The 12617-nt window shown below is 37.1% G+C and overlaps 1 pseudogene; it reads left to right on the forward strand.

The window, feature by feature from the left end:
• Window positions 1-11266: 11266 nt before the first annotated feature.
• LOC101683255 lies at window positions 11267-11703 on the forward strand (annotated as a pseudogene).
• Window positions 11704-12617: the final 914 nt, after the last annotated feature.

Here is a 12617-nt window from a genome sequence, read left to right on the forward strand (position 1 = left end):
TAATATGGCCTATTTTACTATTGCTACTGCCATAGAGAACCAAGATGCTAATCAGGTATATTGGGGGGAAATGACTCTTCATTGCAGGCTCGCCATCTTGTCTTAATCTAGGTACTACTTGTATCTCTAATTGAGACTAGATGTAGGGGGTTAAAAAATCTACCCTGAGAATTGTATGAAATCAGTAGTCATGGAAATTTGAAGTCTGAATTTATATTACCTGTGTGGGACAAACGACCTTAAACAGATAGTTTATAGTGGACTGGTTTGATTATACCACCAAATGACTGGCTGAAACAAAGGTATACCCTCTCTTAAAATACTTAGCTATCCAGATTGATATAACTATACTATTTCAACAGTCATTTATGACTTCAGAAATGTCAAATGTGGAAAAATATAAATTGCAGACTATTTTTTATATATGGAAGTTGTGAGAATTTAGTGAGATAGCTCATGCAAACTACTTATAACAGTGCATAGAAAGTAGTAAGTTGCTATAATCATCATCATCATCATCATCATTTTTCAGCTTTATTTGCAACAACTACAAATTTCCATCATAGTATACATAGTATACTATGTATACTATACAATATACATATATACAATAAATCAGACCTACTCACCTTTCTGCAAACAATCATTGCATCGTTTTTTGTTTTGTGCAGGATGAAAAGAGAAAGTACTTTTCTGAGTGTAGTAATCATCATCATCATCATCATCACGCCAGCCCCAACACAGTCACATACCCTCTTTTAACAGGTTTTCCTATCTGTAAAATCAAAGAGTTGGTCTGGATAATTCTTTAAACTTTTTATTATGGCAAATATTGGGCCTGTACAAAAGTCTCTAGAATAGTTAATCCCTAAGCTGAAAATTGATTAGCTCATGGTCAATATAATCCTTTATTCTAATGCTTTCTATCATAGACTATTCCCAGGCATTATATCCTTTTAGACCAGGTAGTTTTTGCATATCTTTCTAATGCTAAAAGTTTACAACAAATCCAGCAACTTGTGGAATTACACTGTAGGCCTTTGTTATTAACAATCCTCAACTGAGGAAAATGAGCCTAGATACTACTCTACTATTTAGTTAATACTTATACATAGATTTCTGATCCCAAACATAATAGAGTAACAGGGACCAGATTTATCCTCCCAACTGAATAACAAGTAGAGACAAAATAAATAAACACCAATTTTCACGATATTAAATGTTAAATAATGAAGGACTGTGATCTTCAAGATAAGAAAAACACACAATGTAAGCCCTTCTTGTCCCATCTTGTTGCTTCCAGCACATGGCAAAGAGAAGAAACCAGGCAGACTTCCTGAATCTGAATGTCCAGGGAGACCAAGGTGACTAACGTTCATAGGATAGAGTACTGGGGAGAGAGAGGTGAATATAGAGAGATCCCAGCAGATTTGCACAAGATCCCCCTGAAGTATTCAGCAGAAGATTTAGCAGTTAATGAAAGTCAGAAAACCACCTAGGACTGGGGGCAAAACAGATAAAAAGGATTTTATCAGAGCTGCTTATACAAGGCCAGAAAAGGTACCTATTTTCACAAATCAGATGGAAAAATTTAATCACAATTTACCGGAAGGAGCAGCCCAAAAACTTTTGTCTCATTAGGATCAAACTGTTTCCAAGTAATTTAACAAAGTTCAAGAACACTTACAATAATTAAAAAATACCTAGCCACCCAACAAGGTATAATATAGGAAAACTCAGTACACACATACACACACACACACACACACACACACACACACACACACAATCTCCTAAAGGAAAAGAGAGATGGAAAAAATATTTGAAGAAATAATGTCTAAAGCTTTTCCAGATTTGATGTAATCTATAAGCCCACAGATCCAAGAAGCTCAGTGAACCCAAGCACAAGAAACATGAAGTATACCAAAGCATATCGTAACTAAATTACTCAAAACCAGTGATAAAGAGAATATCTTAAAAGAAGCCAGAGGAAAAAGCACATTGTGTAGAGAGGAAAAAGATAAAAAGATGAAAATAATAACAAACTTCACAGCAGAAATAATATACTAGGGAAACAACAGAGGACTAAAAGAAAAAATATTACGGGGAAAACCTGTCAACCTATCATTGTATATTCAGTGAATGTATCTTTCACAAATGAAGATGAAATAAAGATTTTCTCAGATATATAAAAACTGGAAAAATTAACTGTCAGCAGACTATAAAATATGTAAAAGGAAGCCTTTTAGACAAAAATAAAATGATGGTAGATGGAAATACAGAAATCTACAAACAGAAAAATGGAGAATACCAGAAATAGTAACTACATAAATAAATATACAAGAATTTTTCTTATTATTAAATGTCTTTAAGAGCTAGTTAACTCTTTAGACAAAAATAATAAAAATGTATTGTGGGATTTGTAAAATATGTTAATAAATAATACATGGGATACGTGAGTGAGGGATACTATTAACCCAAAGCAACTAAAATAACAAAATAACTAACTTGCCCGCAAAAGAAAAAAGGGGAATCATTAAAATGCTCAATTGATTCAAAAGAAAGCAGAAAAAGAGGGAAAAGAGAACAAAGATGGAAAAAATAGAAAACAAGTAGCAAGATTAGATTTCAATCTAATACATAATAATCACATTAAGTATAAATGGTCTAATCACCCAATTAATAGGCAGAGATGGTCAGATTGGACAGAAAGCACAATATGCTGTCCACAAGAAAATCACTAAAGAAATATCAAGACAAACAGAGTAAAAGCAATAAATGGAGAAAAGGGCATGCTAGCACAAATCAAAAGGAAGCAAGTTCCATTAATGTCAGACAAAATACATTTCAGAGCAGAAATCTTAGTAGTGATAAAGTAATATCATAATGATAAAGAGACCAATTAATCAGGAAGAAATAATCTTAGGTTTATGTACTAATAAAAGCTCCAAAAACACAAGTTAATAAATTAATACAATTCTGGTCTATTGAAATAATTCTCAAGTTTTATGTTCATTAAAATTTGCATTTATCTTTTTAATTTTTAACTAATAAACTTTATTTTGGAGGATAGTTTTATATTTACAAGAAATATTGAGTAGAAAGTACAGAGTACCCCCCTGCCCGACCTTTTTCATAGGTGGGGTTCATTTGTTACAATTAATTGAGCCACTGTTGATACATTATTAACTAAAGCCCATAGTATGTATTAGGATGCACTCTTTGTATTGTACATTCTCTGGAGTGTGTGTGCACATGTGTGTGTTTTGTGTGTGTGTGTGATTTTTCTTCAATTGAGTTTTGACAAATGAATCCACATGTATAATGCTAAATAGTTTCACTACTTAAAAAAATTTTTTTTAAATTCCTTCAGTAGGAGGCCTGCTTCTCCCTCTCCCACTCACACTGCTTGTGTTCTCTTTCTTGCTGTCTCTCTCAAATAAATAAATAAATAAATAAAATATTTTAAAATATATTTTTAAAAATTCCTCCATTCTACCTATTCATCCTGTCTTTCCTACCCTTGGTAACCACTGATCCTTTTACTGTCTCTACAGTCTTGCCTTTTCCAAAATGTTATATAGTTGGAATTGTACTCTATTTTTTTTTGTATTTTTGTTTGTTTGTTTGTTTGTTTGTTTATTTAAATTGTAAAGGGGAACTAGGTAGACTTTGATGAGGCTCCTTCCCATGTGTGGAGAGATTACACTTTAAATGGTCCAATTTCATTTAACAATTGGTTATGAAGGGGGCACCTGGATGGCTCAGTTATTTGTCTGATTCTTTCTTTTTTTTTTTTTTAATTTACTTTTAAAAAAAAAAAACTTTATTTTTTAAAGATTTAATTATTATTATTATTATTTTATAAACATATAATATATTTTTATCCCCAGGGGTACAGGTCTGTGAATCGCCAGGTTTACACACTTCACAGCACTCACCAAAGCACATACCCTCCCCAATGTCCATAACACCACCCCTCTTCTCCCAACCTCCCTCCCCCCAGCAACCCTCAGTTTGTTTTGTGAGATTAAGAGTCACTTATGGTTTGTCTCCCTCCCAATCCCATCTTGTTTCATTTATTCTTCTCCTACCCCTTAAGCTCCCATGTTGCATCACCACTTCCTCATATCAGGGAGATCATATGATAGTTGTCTTTCTCTGCTTGACTTATTTCACTAAGCATGTTACGCTCTAGTTCCATCCACGTTGTCGCAAATGGTAAGATTTCATTTCTTTTGAGGGCTGCATAGTATTCCATTGTGTATATATACCACATCTTCTTTATCCATTCATCCGTTGATGGACATCTAGGTTCTTTCCATAGTTTGGCTATTGTGGGCATTGCTGCTATAAACATTTGGGTGCACGTGCCCCTTTGGACCACTACGTTTGTATCTTCAGGGTAAATACCCAGTAGTGCAATTGCTGGGTCATAGGGCAGTTCTATTTTCAACATTTTGAGGAACCTCCATGTTGTTTTCCAGAGTGGTTGCACCAGCTTGCATTCCCACCAACAGTGTAGGAGGGTTCCCCTTTCTCCGCATCCTTGCCAGCATCTGTCATTTCCTGACTTGTTGATTTTAGCCATTCTGACTGGTGTGAGGTGATATCTCATTGTGGTTTTGATTTGTATTTCCCTGATGCCAAGTGATATGGAGCAGTTTTTCATGTGTCTGTTGGCCATCTGGATGTCTTCTTTGCAGAAATGTCTGTTCATGTCCTCTGCCCATATCTTGATTGGATTATTCGTTCTTTGGGTGTTGAGTTTGCTAAGTTCTTTATAGATTGTGGACACTAGTCCTTTATCTGATATGTCATTTGCAAATATCTTCTCCCATTCTGTCAGTTGTCTTTTGGTTTTGTTAACTGTTTCCTTTGCTGTGCAGAAGTTTTGATCTTGATGAAATCCCAATAGTTCATTTTTGCCCTTGCTTGCCTTGCCTTTGGCGATGTTCCTAGGAAGATGTTGCTGCAGCTGAGGTTGAAGAGGTTGCTGCCTGTGTTCTCCTCAAAGATATTGATGGATTCCTTTCTCACATTGAGGTCCTTCATCCATTTTGAGTCTATTTTTGTGTGTGGTGTAAGGAAATGGTCCAATTTCATTTTTCTGCATGTGGCTGTCCAATTTTCCCAACACTATTTATTGAAAAGGCTGTCTTTTTTCCATTGGACATTCTTTCCTGCTTTGTCGAAGATTATTTGACCATAGAGTTGAGGGTCTATTTCTGGGCTCTCTATTCTGTTCCATTGATCTATGTGTCTGTTTTTATGCTAGTACCATGCTGTCTTGATGACAGCTTTGTAATAGAGCTTGAAGTCCGGAATTGTGATGCCACCAACTTGGCTTTCTTTTTCAATATTCCTTTGGGTATTTGAGATCTTTTCTGGTTCCATATAAATTTTAGGATTATTTGTTCCATTTCTTTGAAAAATATGGATGGTACTTTGATAGGAATTGCACTAAATGTGTAGATTGCTTTAGGTAGCATAGACATTTTCACAATATTTATTCTTCCAATCCAAGAGCATCGAACATTTTTCCATTTCTTTGTGTCTTCCTCAATTTCTTTTATGAGTACTTTATAGTTTTCTAAGTGTAGATTCTTTGCCTCTTTGGTTAGGTTTATTCCTAGGTATCTTATGGTTTGGGGTGCAATTGTAAATGGGATTGACTCCTTAATTTCTCTTTCTTCTGCCTTGTTGTTGGTGTAGAGAAATGCAATTGATTTCTGTGCATTGATTTTATATCCTGACACTTTACTGAATTCCTGTACAAGTTCTAGCAGTTTTGGAATGGAGTCTTTTGGGTTTTCCACATAGAGTATCATATCATCTGCGAAGAGTGATAATTTGACTTCTTCTTTGCCGATTTGGATGCCTTTAATTTCCTTTTGTTATCTGATTGCTGAGGCTAGGACTTCTAGTACTATGTTGAATAGCAGTGGTGATAATTGCCATCCCTGCCGTGTTCCTGACCTTAGTGGAAAAGCTTTCAGTTTTTCTCCATTGGGAATGATATTTGCGGTGGGTTTTTCATAAATGGCTTTGATAATATTGAGGTATGTGTCCTCTATCCCTACACTTGAAGAGTTTTGATCAGGAAGGAATGCTGTACTTTGTCAAATGCTTTTTCAGCATCTATTGAGAGTATCATATGGTTCTTGTTCTTTCTTTTATTGATGTGTTGTATCACATTGATTGATTTGCAGATGTTGAACCAATCTTGCAGCCCTGGAATAAATCCCACTTGGTCGTGGTGAATAATCCTTTTAATGTACTGTTGAATCCTATTGGCTAGTATTTTGGTGAGAATTTTCGCACTGTGTTCATCAAGGATATTGGTCTATAGCTCTCTTTTTGGATGGGATCCTTGTCTGGTTTTGGGATCAAGGTGATGCTGGCCTCATAAAATGAGTTTGGAAGTTTTCCTTCCATTTCTATTTTTTGGAACAGTTTCAGGAGAATAGGAATTAGTTCTTCTTTAAATGTTTGGTAGAATTCCCCCAGGAAGCTGTCTGGCCCTGGGCTTTTGTTTTTTTGGAGATTTTTGATGACTGTTTCAATCTCCTTACTGGTTATGGGTCTGTTCAGGCTTTCTATTTCTTCCTGGTTCAGTTGTGGTAGTTTATATGTCTCTAGGAATGCATCCATTTCTTCCAGATTGTCAAATTTGTTGGCGTAGAGTTGCTCATAGTATGTTCTTATAATAGTTTGTATTTCTTTGGTGTTAGTTGTGATCTCTCCTCTTTCATTCATGATTTTATTTATTTGGGCCCTTTCTCTTTTCTTTTTGATAAGTCTGGCCAGGGGCTTATCAATTTTATTAATTTTCTCAAAGAACCCGCTCCTAGTTTCGTTGATTTGTTCTATTGTTTTTTTGGTTTCTATTTCATTGATTTCTGCTCCGATCTTTATGATTTCTCTTCTCCTGCTGGGCTTAGGGTTTCTTTCTTGTTCTTTCTCCAGCTCCTTTAGGTGTAGGGTTAGGTTGTGTATTTAAGATCTTTCTTGTTTCTTGAGAAAGGCTTGTACCACTATATATTTTCCTCTCGTGACTGCCTTTGCAGTGTCCCACAGATTTTGAACCATTTTGTTTTCATTATCATTTGTTTCCATGATTTTTTTCAATTCTTCTTTAATTTCCTGGCTGACCCATTCATTCTTTAGAAGGATACTGTTTAGTCTCCATGTATTTGGGTTCTTTCCAAACTTCCTCTTATGGTTTAGTTCTAGCTTCAGAGCATTGTGGTCTGAAAGTATGCAGGGAATGATCCCAATCTTTTGATACAGGTTGAGTCCTGATTTATGACCGAGGATGTGATCTATTCTGGAGAATGCTCTATGTGCACTAGAGAAGAATGTGTATTCTGTTGCTTTGGGATGAAATGTTCTGAATATATCTGTGATGTGCATCTGGTCCAGTGTGTCATTTAAGGCCTTTATTTCCTTGCTGATATTTTGCTTGGATGATCTGTCCATTTCAATGAGGGGAGTGTTAAAGTCCCCTACTATTATTGTTATTGTTGATGTGCTTCTTTGATTTTGTTATTTTTTTTTTTGATTTTGTTATTAATTGGTTTATATAGTTGGCTGCTCCCATGTTGGGGGCATAGATATTTAAAATTGTTAGATCTTCTTGTTGGACAGACCCTTTGAGTATGATATAATGTCCTTCCTCATCTCTTATTATAGTCTTTGGCTTAAAATCTAATTGATCTGATATAAGGATTGCCACTCCTGCTTTCTTCTGATGTCCATTAGCATGGTAAATTCTTTTCCACACCCTCACTTTAAATCTGGAGGTGTCTTTGGGCTTAAAATGAGTTTCTTGGAGGCAACATATAGATGGGTTTTGTTTTTTTATCCATTCTGATACCCTGTGTCTTTTGACAGGGGCATTTAGCCCATTAACATTCAGGGTAACTATTGAGAGATATGAATTTAGTGCCATTGTATTGCCTGTAAGGTGACTGTTAGTGTATATTGTCTCTGTTCCTTTCTGATCTACCACTTGTAGGCTCTCTCTTTGCTTAGAGGACCCCTTTCAATATTTCCTGTAGAGCTGGTTTGGTGTTTGCAAATTCTTTCAGTTTTTGTTTGTCCTGGAAGCTTTTAATCTCTCCTTCTATTTTCAATGATAGCCTAGCTGGAGATAGTATTCTTGGCTGCATTTTTTTCTCGTTTAGTGCTCTGAATATCATGCCAGCTCTTTCTGGCCTGCCAGGTCTCTGTGGATAAGTCTGCTGCCAATCTAATATTTTTACCATTGTATGTTACAGACTTCTTTTCCCGGGCTGCTTTCAGGATTTTCTCTTGGTCACAAAGACTTGTAAATTTTACCTTTAGGTGATGGGGTGTGTGCCTATTCTTATTGATTTTGAGGGGCGTTCTCTGAACCTCCTGAATTTTGATGCTCATTGCCTTTGCCATATTGGGGAAATTCTCCCCAATAATTCTCTCCAGTATACCTTCTGCTCCCCTCTCTCTTTCTTCTTCTTCTGGAATCCCAATTATTCTAATGTTGTTTTGTCTTATGGTGTCACTTATCTCTCGAATTCTCCCCTTGTGGTCCAGTAGCTGTTTGTCTCTCTTTTGCTCAGCTTCTTTATTCTCTGTCAGTTGGTCTTCTATATCGCTAATTCTTTCTTCTGCCTCATTTATCCTAGCAGTGAGAGCCTCCATTTTTTATTACACCTCATTAATAGCTTTTTTGATTTCAACTTGGTTAGATTTTAGTTCTTTTATTTCTCCAGAAAGGGCTTTTATATCTCCCGAGAGGGTTTCTCTAATATCTTCCATGCCTTTTTTTGAGCCCAGCTAGAACCTTGAGAATTGTCATTATGAGCTCTAGATCTGACATATTACCAATGTCTGTATTGATTAGGTCCCTAGCCTTCGGTACTGCATCTTGTTCTTTTTTCTGTGGTGAATTTTTCCGCCTTGTCATTTTGTCCAGATAAGAGTATATGAAGGAGCAAATAAAATACTAAAAGGGTGGCAACAACCCCAGGAAAATATGCTTTAACCAAATCAGGAGAGATCCCAAATCATGGGGGGGAGAAAGGGGATAAAAAGAGGTAGAAAGAAAGAAAGAAAAGAATTAAAAAAAGAAAATGAATAAAGAAAAGTATAAAAAAGAAAAATATATATATATATGATAAACTAGTTAAAAACGTTAAAAAAGAAAAGTAAAAGTTTAAAAAAATTTTTAGCAGAAGAGAAAAAAATGAAAAAGAAAAAAAATTTAATTAACTGCAAGACTAAAGAATCATAAGGAGAAAGCCATGAGTTCCATGCTTTGCTTTCTCCTCCTCTGGAATTCTGCTGCTCTCCTTGGTATTGAAACTGCGCTCCTTGGTAGGTGAACTTGGTCTTGGCTAGATTTCTTGTTGATCTTCTGGGGGAGGGGACCTGTTGTAGTGATTCTCAAATGTCTTTGCCCCAGGCGGAATTGCACTGCCCCTACCAGGGGCCGGGCTGAGTAATCAGCTCAGGTTTGCTTTCAGGAGCTTTTGTTCCCTGAGGGCTTTCCTGCATTGTTCCGGAGGACGGGAATATAAATGGCGGCCTCCTGGTCTTCAGCCCGGAGGAGCTGAGAGCCCGGGGCCCCACTCCTCAGTGCGCCCTCAGAGAACAGCGCCCAATTACTCCCGTCTGCCTGACCTCTGGCCGCGCTCCGAGCTCACCGAGCCTGCGAGCTCACCGTCGGCTCTGTCTCTGTAGCTGGCTTCTCCGTTCTAATACCTGTAAGCTCTGCCACACTCAGACACCCCCGATCCTTCTGTGACCCTGCGGGACCTGGGGCCATGCTGACCCCGCGTGGGCTTCACCCCAGTTTAGCCTCTGGAGCTATGTCCCTCAATGGAACAGACTTTTAAAAGTCCCGATTTTGTGCTCCCTTGCTCTGCCGCTTGCCGGGAGCTGGCCCCTCCCCCCTGGGTCTATCTTCCCGTCGCTTTGGATTCACTTCTCCACCAGTCCTACCTTTCAGAAAGTGGTTGTTTTTCTGTTTCTAGAATTGCTGTTCTTCTCTTCGATCTGCCGATGGATTTGTAGGTGTTTGCAATCTTTAGATAAGTTATCTAGCTGATTTCCTGCTAGCTGAAATAGTCTCAGCCTGCTACTTCTCTGCCATCTTGACTCCTCCCCCCTCGTACTGTATGTATTTTTTTTAGAATGGCTTCTTCCACTAGATAATGTGCATTTAAAATTTCCTCTGCATCTTTTTGTGGGTTGATAGCTCATTTCTTTTTTGTTGTTGAATAATATACCATTGTTTGGATATGCTCAGTTTGTTTATCCACTCACCAACTGAAAAGTGGGATTGCCAGATCATATGATAACAGTATATTTAGTTTTGTAAGAAACTGTCCAACTGTCTTCCATTTTACATTCCCACCAGTGGTAAATGAGAGCTTCTGTTTCTCCACATCCTGACCAGTATTTGGTGGTGTTGGTATTTTCGATTTTAATCATTCTAATAGATGTATAGTATTATCTCATTCTTATTTTAATTGCTTTTGAGTTTTAATAATTTCTAATATATTATTTAATATTTTGAGGTTTTGAACATTTATGTTCTTACATTTTTTATAAAAGTCAAAGTAAAATTTGAATATCATTGTTATAGTATATAATATGAGGTTATGTTTGCCAAGATAGAATGAGGAACAGATTTTGTTTAACAGTTTAACTTAATTTATAATCTTAAGATATATTGATATATGGAATGGTGGCATCTTTCGAAAATCACTGAGAAGTTGTACACAGTCTCAATAGAAATGTGTGCATACAGAAATATAGACAAAATTCTGTGTGTCTTTCAGTGATTCACAGACTTCCTAAAACTCATCCAGGTATTTATTCAGCATAGGACAGCAGCCCCTGCTCTAAATTCTTGACAATTACTGCTCATTTAGTTTCCTGAAAGCACAGTCCGAAGATTATCATCCTCTTACATCTTTTCTTTTTTTTTAAATTAAACTTGATTTTTTTTCAGTGTTCCAAATTCATTGTTGAAGCACTACACCTGGTGCTCCATGCAATATGTGCCCTCCTTAATACCCACTGCTAGGCTCACCCAACTCCTCACCTCCCTCCCCTCAAAACCTTCAGTTTGTTTCTCAGAGTCCACAGTCTCTCATGGTTACATCTTCTTTCACACTCCTTCAGAGGTGTCCAATTCCTTAAGTAGTAGTTCCTTCAGCCTGCTATTTAAAACACTCAGTACTTTTTAACTTTGGCTGAAGCACCAGTGGCCAAAATGAAGTTGAATACCTTTGCCACTTCTGACCACAGCAAAAACCATAAAAAGTATTTTGATGTACCTTCCCACATTTGCAGGAAGATTGTGTCTTCCTTTCTTTCCAAAGAACTGAGACAGAAGTTACAATGTTTGATCCATCCCCATCCAAGAGGATGATGATGTACAAGTTGGGAAAGAACACTGTAAAGGTCAGCAAACTGGCAAAGTCATCCGGGTTCACAGGAAGAATCTGTTATCTACATTGAGCGAGTACAGCAAGAAAAGGCAAATGGCACAACTGTCCATGTGGCCATTCACCCTAGTGAGGTAGTTATCACTAGACTAAAAATGGACAATGGCCATGAAAAGATCCTTGAACATAAACCCAAATCTCACCAAATAGGAAAGGAAAAGGGCAAATATAAGAAGAAACAATTGAAAAGATGCAGGAATAAAATAATCTTATATAAGACCTTAAATAAAAACTATTATGATGAGGGGTGCTCATCATTTGATGAGGGTGGCTCAGTTGGTTAAATATCTGCCTTCAGCTCAGATCATGATCCCGGGGTCCTGGGATCCAGCCATACATCAGGCTCCCTGCTTAGCAGGAGGTTCCTTCTTCTCTCTTTCCCCACCCTTCCCTTGCGCTCTCACTTGCCATCTCTCTCTAAAATAAATAAATAAAATCTTAAAAAAAAAAAAAACTATTAAGATGAAAAAAATTCAGCAAACTAACCTCAAGTTAACCTGATCAGACTTTTCCCTGCATTAACTTCATTCATGCAGCCCAAGACACTGCCAATTGGTGCAACTTGCTGGTCTCTGAATGTATCTTTAGGCTTTCCAATGTCTCCAAGTTTATATAAATATTCCACCTGAAATGCCCTTTTTTAAAATCTCTGCCTACTGAAATTCTATCACTAGTCAAGGCTTCTTGATGGAAAATTTTCTTCCTACCATTCTAAAGGAGCTTCTTCTTTTTCCAATTCTCAGAACACATTTTTATACTCATTCTTTCATTCCTCCTTCCTGCTATCATTCATTCTATCAACCATACAATAAACCTGTTGAGCATTCATAGTACTGGCTACTCTTCTGGTACAGACAGCTCCTGCTCTGGAAGGAGACTTCAGGTGACCAGGAATGCATCTAAGGGACTCAGTGAAGGCTTAGGCTGGAGGACAAAACAATGCAGTGATTTAGAGTAAGACCATCTGGGCTCAGAGGCTGACTCTGCCCATAGTGGCTGGGTGACATGGGCCAAGTTACATCACCTCTGTCTGCTTGCTTTGTTATCTGAAAGTCAGGATAAATAGGGCACCTATGTCACAAGGTCTATATGAGGATTAGTGAGTTTACTCTAAAA

Source organism: Mustela putorius, unplaced genomic scaffold (assembly GCF_011764305.1).
Source record: "Mustela putorius furo isolate JIRA1106 unplaced genomic scaffold, ASM1176430v1.1 tig00003863_pilon_pilon_pilon, whole genome shotgun sequence".
Lineage (NCBI taxonomy): Eukaryota > Metazoa > Chordata > Mammalia > Carnivora > Mustelidae > Mustela > Mustela putorius.